This window comes from Canis lupus, chromosome 37, assembly GCF_011100685.1.
Source record: "Canis lupus familiaris isolate Mischka breed German Shepherd chromosome 37, alternate assembly UU_Cfam_GSD_1.0, whole genome shotgun sequence".
In the NCBI taxonomy this organism is placed as follows: Eukaryota; Metazoa; Chordata; class Mammalia; order Carnivora; family Canidae; genus Canis; species Canis lupus.
This window is the reverse complement of record NC_049258.1, coordinates 29875217-29883370: the sequence shown is the minus strand read 5'-3', so window position 1 is coordinate 29883370 and position 8154 is coordinate 29875217. Positions and strand designations below refer to the sequence as shown.

Below are 8154 nucleotides of genomic sequence, written 5' to 3'. Positions count from 1 at the left end.
CTCCTCGTTTTCAGTTCTGGAAAAATGCTAGCAATTGAGTGGTCAAAAGGAAGAAACTCTAGCGCCATTTGGAGCTTGCATGACCACCTTGACCTTGGAGCCTCCTCAATGACCTTTCACCTTTCCTGAAGCCCTGGACTGAGTTTCCACCTGGTCAGGAGATGGATCAATCTCTTCATCACTGTCCAAGGAGGCCATAAATGCCCTAAGACCTGGGTATCATCAGGGTTTGTAAAGTTTGAGCGACCTTCACTTGATGCTCAACACAGGGGCACTGGTTGCTTCGTAACGTCTCATGGGGTTTCTTATTCTCCCAACTAAATTGGAAGCTCTTTCAGAAGCAGGGAACCTGTTAACTGTATCTTCAGGGAAGCTTTGGAAATTTCTATGAACTCAGCATGTGTGTGTGGTCAACAATCAGATAGATAATGAAGAACAAGTGGAGGAGGAGAAGTTAGAGAGAGAAGGATATCATAGAACTAAAGGAATCTGAAGAGTGACACAAAGACCCAAGGTTCAAGAGCCGTGGCTTCCAGCAGGGCATGGCATCTATTATATCCTGGGCTAATGATGCCTGCATTTGTATCCTGTCATTTTCTGTTTTGGAGTCTTGGGGTATCCACCAGTGGGCAACAAAAAGTGCGACCAGATTGTTCATAGGCTAGGGAAGGATTGTTCAGTAGAGGGCAGCAGAGGAGCTTCTCCCTGTCTTCCTCTCTCATCCTGACTCCCACACCCCCAAGAACTCTACGGGCTCTGCTGGAAGCACACACTGAGTCTCCTCCAGGCAGCATTAGGAGAGAGGCGGCTGTCAGCCAGTTGCTGGGGGTAAAGTTCCAGATTTTCCCTCCCACATTTGACCTTTTTTACTAGAATATCCCAAAGTCACAGGAGGTGCTCAGAGGCTTCTCAGACTGCTGACATCAAGAAGCCCCATGGGCTGAGAACAAACTGCTGATGCCTGGGGGACCTGCATCAGGGCCCTCAGTGGTGGCTGCAGCAATGGGGGCATTGCTGTTCCTGGGGAACAAGCTCCTGGGTGGTTGTGCCCTTGGGGCTGCTTCTCTCCTATAGTTTCAGCCCCAGGTGGATAGGTCTCTTCCACCATCCACTGAGAACAGAAATGACCAATAATTGTGGCAAGAGCTTGACCTTTGTAACAATGGCAGTAGGCAAGTCTGGAGTAGCAGGGCAAGGAGTGACAAGTGTTGACAGAAGAGGGATGACGTATGCCTGAGACCTCCTGGAAGGTCCCCAGGAATCCAGGAGGAGTGATACCATGGATGGTAACAAGAATCAAAGTTTTCTGCATGGCTGCTCCAGGCCAGGTTCCGAGCTCAGCATGTTTTGTCTTACCACACTGACTTATTTTCACTTTTAATCATGAAATATTTCCAAGATGCAAAAGGGCACAGAAAATTAACATCATGGATACTCACATAAGTGCACCTGACTAGAAGAGGTGTCAGCACCTGGCCGAATTTCTTCTCATCCCTCGAGGTCTCTCTCAGCACCTGGGCCTTCAGCACTTGGAGGGGTTGCTGGGGGCATGTGGTACAAGACCAGCGACTACAACTTTGAGGACAAGGAGGCCAAAACAAATATCTGGCTTCTAAGAAGGCTGATTGTGATATGGTTCTTGTTTTCTTTTTTATGTAGTTTTTTTTTTTTTAAGTTTTAATTTGCTTAAGTGATCTCTATGCTCAGTGTGGGGCTTGAACTCATGACCCTGAGATCAAGAGTTGCATGCCCTCTGGACTGAGGCAGCCAGGCGCCCCTGATTTTTGTTCTTTTTTTTTGTGTGAAGATTTTTTAAAAATCTTGTTTAGATTCAATTTGCCAACATACAGTATAACACCCAGTGCTCATTCCATCACGTGCCTTCCTCAGTGCCTGTCACCCAGTCACCCCATTCCCCCCGCCCACCTCCCCTTCCTCAACACTGTGTGTTTCCCAGAGTTAGGAGTCTCTCATGTTCTCTCTCCCTCTCTAACTTTTCCCCACTCAGGTCCCCTCCTTTCCCCTATAATCCCTTCCACTATTTCTTCCATTCCCTGTATAGGTGAGACCATCTGATGATTGTCCTTCTTCAACTGACTTACTTCACTCAGCATAACACCCTCCAGTTCCATCCATGTCAATGTAAATGGTAAATATTCATGATTTTTGTTCATATGTTGTGTTAGGTCTTATTTTCAAAAATATTTGAATGAGTTTTTATTCTAGGAAATTTTACTCCTTATCCCCTTCCTTACACAACTGTTTCTGTTTCCTCATGCTCTCATGCATTTTCCTCCTTTTTATGTGGTTGCAATCTTAGTTTCTATGTAAGTCTGAGTTCTATTTCCTCTCTGTCATGGCCACAAAATATTATTTCATAAACTTCCATTTTACTCCACGGTTAGCATCCACGGTAAATTGTAGTGCTTGCTGGCCATTCCGTTGAGCTTATATGCCCAGATTTCCTTTGGGGGAAATATTACTTCCATTGGCTTTCAGTCTGTTCCTCTTTCAATTTCAAATTATGATCATGAAGATCTATTAGATGCATAGAATTGAGCCGATCGTGCTCCTAATTTCATGGGATATAATCACCATTACTCTCTGTTGTGGTCCCTCTTCTATTATTTTAGTTTATTTTATTTTCCTCTCTTTGCCCTCCTGGTCCCCAGTCTCATTCCCCTTCCGTGTGTCTGGTGTGTTTATGCTTTCCCAAATGACTTTTGGTAAGTTTCTTTATATGTGTGTCCATGAGAAACATAGAGTATTGCTTTTTGTTTTAGAAAAAGTACTTAAAGGATATCATGCCCCACATCATTTCTGCTTGTACTCTTTTTCAGCTAACCCCCGGGTTTGAGCTCTGTCCATGTTGCCATCTGCAGAGCCAATTCCTTCCTTCCCCTCTCCTTCCTTCTACACAGAGACTAATGTAATACGGTGGACATTTCACTTATCTTTACTCTCACATTTTTAAACGGACATCTTTGTGGTCTCTAACTCCTGGAACCCCCAACGCTGTAGCCAAACCACAAGTACATGGTCTCTTGGGCATCTGAGAGAGAATTTGAGGAGATACAGACTCAGGAGTAGACGACCCGTGTCTGAGGATGAAGGTGTGCTCCATTTCACAAAATCCTGCCAGATTGCTCTCCAAATGAACACGCCAGCTACGGTGCCACCAGCAGTGTGCAAGAGTTCTTGTTTTCGGGACCCCTGGGTGGCACAGCGGTTTAGTGCCTGCCTTTGGCCCAGGGCGTGATCCTGGAGACCCGGGATCGAATCCCACGTCAGGCTCCCGGTGCATGGAGCCTGCTTCTCCCTCTGCCTATGTCTCTGCCTCTCTCTCTCTCTCTCTCTCTCTCTCTATGACTCATAAATAAATAAAAATAAAAAAAAAGAGTTCTTGTTTTCCCACATCCCCACCAACTAATGATTTTATCAACATTGTGAATTTCTGAACATCTGATGGATTGAAATAATATCTCAGGGTTGTTTACATTTGCCTCTCTGATGCCAGTTCAGCTTTCTTCTGTGAATTACATAGAATTCGTGTCCATTTTCCATTTTTCCATTTGTTCATGTGCCCATTTCCTTCTTGTCTGCTCTCCTGTTGGGTTTGCTGTCTTTTTTTCCCCCTCTCAATCCTAAGAGTTCCACTGACATAATGGAAGTGCTTAACATGCCTGATTCTAGTCCCAATCTACTTCTGTCCAGATGACTGACCCGTAAGGTCAAACATTTGTTGCCCTCCAGTCACCTGTCGATTTCGAAGCTGGGAGAGAAGAGAAGGTCACAAGAGGGGACATGCTCTGAGCTGCCAACACTTGAGCTTTTATTTGCAAGTGAGAAAAAAGTGAATTCAAATTAATTTAAGCATAAGGGAGGACTGTATTGACTCACAACAAATCAGGGCAGTCAGACTTCAGGCACGGTGGGACCCTGAGGTTTAAAGAGATCATCTTTCCCTCTCCTGATGCCCTTTGCATGGATTGGCCTTGCTCCCGGGCAGGCCTCCTCTCCAGTGGCAAACGGCCCCGGGCCGTCCAGGCTGGTGGATCTTTGGTGCTTGTGATCTCCACAGGAGGGCAAGCGTTTTGATGCCATCAAGGGGGTAGTTTGTACTTAAACAAGATTACTCAGAGACTAATCAGCACACACAAAATTAAAATGTGACTTTAGAGAAATTTGTAACCTTAATAACTTATAAATTCCTTTCTAGTCACATTAGGGACCGTAATAAGTTACAAATGTAGAAGCCTAATTCTTCCTGATGCTTCACAAACTAAATTATACATCTTATCATCTATTTTTAAACCTAGCAAATTTCAACAGTGGCTCTTAAGAGTGCTTGTATAACCTAGTAAAATTCCCTTACATATTTAAACTCCATTTATAAATTTAATAGATTTAATTTCCTTTGAAGTCCTTCAACTGTCTAACAAACCTTCCCAGGTTCTTAGATACTATTCTGATAAATCAAGTACATTAAAACTGAACATATGGAGAATCATACATTCTCCGAAATGGTCTTTACTGTTTACAACATTAGTCGACTTCTCTTGTTCCTTTCATCCTAAAAAAAACGCAAGTCTAAATCAATTACCCCAAAGCCTTTTTACTTTGGGGTGACTGTTAATCTGTTAAGTATTCAGATGCTCTTAAGCATTACCAATGCTAAAAATATCCACTGTGTACAGATTCTTTTTCTTTCCATATTTAATGAGGTTGCATGCAGCTTGAGGTCTCGGCCAGGACATAAGATCTGGAGTAGCCTGCTGAGATGGTCGGTTTCTCACCATCCAGACAGACAAACAGAACCCTCCTTCATGGCCATTAAACCAAGAGAGACTTCAAGTCCATGCATGTCAAATGGGATGGCCTGGTAGCCCTTTTCAAACTACACATTATTTAATTCTGACATCAGATTAGGTTTTTTTTATTTTATTTTATTTATTTATTTATTTATTTATTTATTTATTTATTTATTTATTTATTTAATTGGAGTTCGATTTGCCAACATATAGTATAACACCCAGTGCTCCTTTCAACCTTTGATTGGATTTGGTGAACTCTTAATTTTGATTATATTCTGAAATTTTTTCATGTGTTTCTTTCTTTCTTCTTTTCTTTCTTTCTTTTTTTCTTTAAGAGAGGAAGTAGAGGGGAAGGGTAGAGGGAAGAGAGAGTGGGAGAATCTTAAGCAGGCTCCACCCAGTGTGGGGCTCAATCTCACAACCCAGAGATCATGATCTGAGCTAAAATCAGGAGTCAAACACTTACCAACTGAGCCACCAGCCGCCTCTTTCATATCCTTCTTATTTTGCAGGACCGAAACTCTAACAACTTTGTGAGTACATCCCATTGGATGCTGCACACCTCCAAAGGTTCGGTCAGGCTCTGCAGTCACAAATCTGGTCATACTCATGACATTCCACAGCAGAAAAAGCCTCTTTCCAAGTATAACCTACAGTTCTAGGTGAGCACTTACTTGGTTCTGTTTGAGTCATGTGGGCACTTCTGAAATCATTTCTGTATCTGACTATGAGATATTTGGAATAGCCTATTTTGGGAAAGAGGCTTTCTTTTCCTTATATTCACCATAGGGGAAAACATACGTTTAATACTTAATATCTATATTTATAATCAACTAAACAAAAACATGAAAATGTATGTATGTGCATCTCATAGAAAGTTTTATGGTACATAAAATCATGATGTGAAAATATCTATATATTCTTTTTTTAAAGGACAGACATAGAATTTTTTTCAGATGTTGAATTTTAACAATTGCCTTTCAGAAATCATGAAGACGATCATATTATTTTTATGTGATTTATTAAAGTAAATTATATTTAAAAATGGTAAATTGTATTAGCTCCCCTAATATTCAAACTGTCATCACTAATATGAATCTGACCTGGAATCATGTGTTATTGCTTTAAAATACTAATAGAATCTTTTGGCTAATATTTTATTTTAATATATTGATAATTATAATTGAGATTCCCCTATAGTTTTATTTTCCATGAGTTTTCTTTGTCAGGTTTTGGTATTGTTAACTCTGATCTTTTTTTAAAAAGGAGAGTTTTTCTCCTTGCTATATGCTCTGGAATAATCCAAATTACACTGGAACAATCTGGAAAGTGGTAGGCAAAATCACCCATGTTAGAGAATGACCAGATTAATTTTTTTAGATTCTTAAATTTTCATTTTGTATTTTTAATAATCTTATTTAAATTCAATTTGCCAACATATAGTATAACACCCAGTGCTCATCTCATCAAGTGCCCCCTTCAGTGCCCATCACCCAGTTATCCCAAACCCCCGCCCACCTCCCCTTCTGAAACCCTTTGTTTGTTTCCCAGTTAGGAGTCTCTCATGGTTTGTCTCCTTCTCTAATTTTTCCCACTCAGTTCCCCTCCTTCCCTTATAATCCCTTTCACTATTTCTTATATTCCACGTATGAGTAAAACCATATGATGATTGTCCTTCTCTGATTGACTTAGTTCACTCAGCATAATGCCCTCCAATTCTATCCATGTCAAAGCAAATGGTGGACATTCGTCCTTCCTGCTAGCTGAGTGATATCCTGTTGTATACATAGACCACATCTTTTTTTTTATGATTTATGTATGTATGTATGTATGTATGTATTTACTTATGATATATATATATACATATATATATAAGCACACACACATATATACATATATATATATAGAGAGAGACAGACAGACAGACAGAGAGGCAGAGACACAGGAGGAGGGAGAAGCAGGCTCCATGTGGGAAGCCTGATGCGGGACTTGATCCCGGGACTCCAGGATCGTGCCCTGGGCCAAAGGCAGGCGCCAAACCGCTGAGCCACCCAGGGATCCCCAAACCACAGCTTCTTTATCCGTCATCTTTCAATGTACACCAAAGCTCCTTCCACAGTTGGGCTATTGTGAATATTGCTGCTATGAACATTGGGTGCAGGTGTCCAGCCATTTGACCGCATCTGTATCTTTGGGGTAAATCCCCAGCAGTGCAATTGCTGGGTCATAGGGTAGTGCTATTTTTAACTCTTTGAAGACCTCCACACAGTTTTCCAGAGCGGCTGCACCGGTTCACATTCCCACCAATGGTGCAAGAGGGTTCCCCTTTCTCCACATCCTCTCCAACATTTGTTGCTTCCTGTCTTGTTAATTTTAGCCACTCACACCAGTGTCAAGTGGTATTTCATTGTGGTTTGGATTTGTATTTCCCTGATGGCAAGTGATGTGGGACATTTTTCATGTGCTTGTCGGCCAAGAACTGTATCATCCTCTCAATAGATGCAGAGAAAGCATTTGACAAAATGCAGCATCCAATCCTGATTAAAACTCTTCACAGTGTAGGGATAGAGGGAGCATATCTCAAAATCATAAAAGCGATCTACAAAAAGCCCACAGTGAATATGACTCTCAATGTGGAAAATCTGAGAGCTTTCCCCCTAGATCAGGAGCACAAGGATGCCCCCTCCACCACTGTTGTCCAACGCAGTACAGAAGTGCTCGCCTCAGCAATCAGACAACAGAAGGAAACAAAGGGCATTCAAATTGGCAAAAAAGAAGTCAAACTCTCCCTCTTCGCAAATGACATGATACTGTACGAAGAAAACCCAAAGGACTCCACCCCAAGATTGCTAGAACTCATTTTGTATTTAAAGAAACCACTGTTGGATGCCTTAAACTACGAGTAAGGAAAACGACAATTTGGAGTGATGCCAGAATCCTCACTGCTAACGTGAGACAGTTTTGAGGGGGTAAAGGTTGCCTCTGAGGTGCCCTGCCTACTTCGTGGGATGCCTGGGAGTCGCCGTCTGCCCATAGGCCTCTGACGCTGGAGGAGTAGACTGGTATGAAGGTAATACACGAGGGTGAATGGGGAAAAAAGAAAGAAAGAGAGAAGGAAGGAAGGGAGGAAGGAACGGAGAACCATTGAATTCATCCTTTTAGTTCTGTCATTTAGTTCTGAAAAGTCTTTATTTCTTTTATGCTTTCTTTGGATTCATTTTGTTTGTTTGTCTAACTGGGTTGGCTGCTTCATTTACTGATGACATTCTTACCTGTTCCCTGCCACTCCGTGGAGTCCAGTGGGCTGCAGGGGGGTTCTGTATCCCCTAGCCCAGCCCAA

General features: G+C 42.1%; 1 non-coding gene across 1 annotated transcript; it reads left to right on the top strand.

The window, feature by feature from the left end:
• Positions 1-7700: 7700 nt before the first annotated feature.
• LOC119868005 lies at positions 7701-7847 on the top strand. Its single transcript, XR_005385495.1, has one exon. It is a non-coding gene; the product is annotated as a U12 minor spliceosomal RNA (small nuclear RNA).
• The last annotated feature ends 307 nt before the right edge of the window (positions 7848-8154 follow it).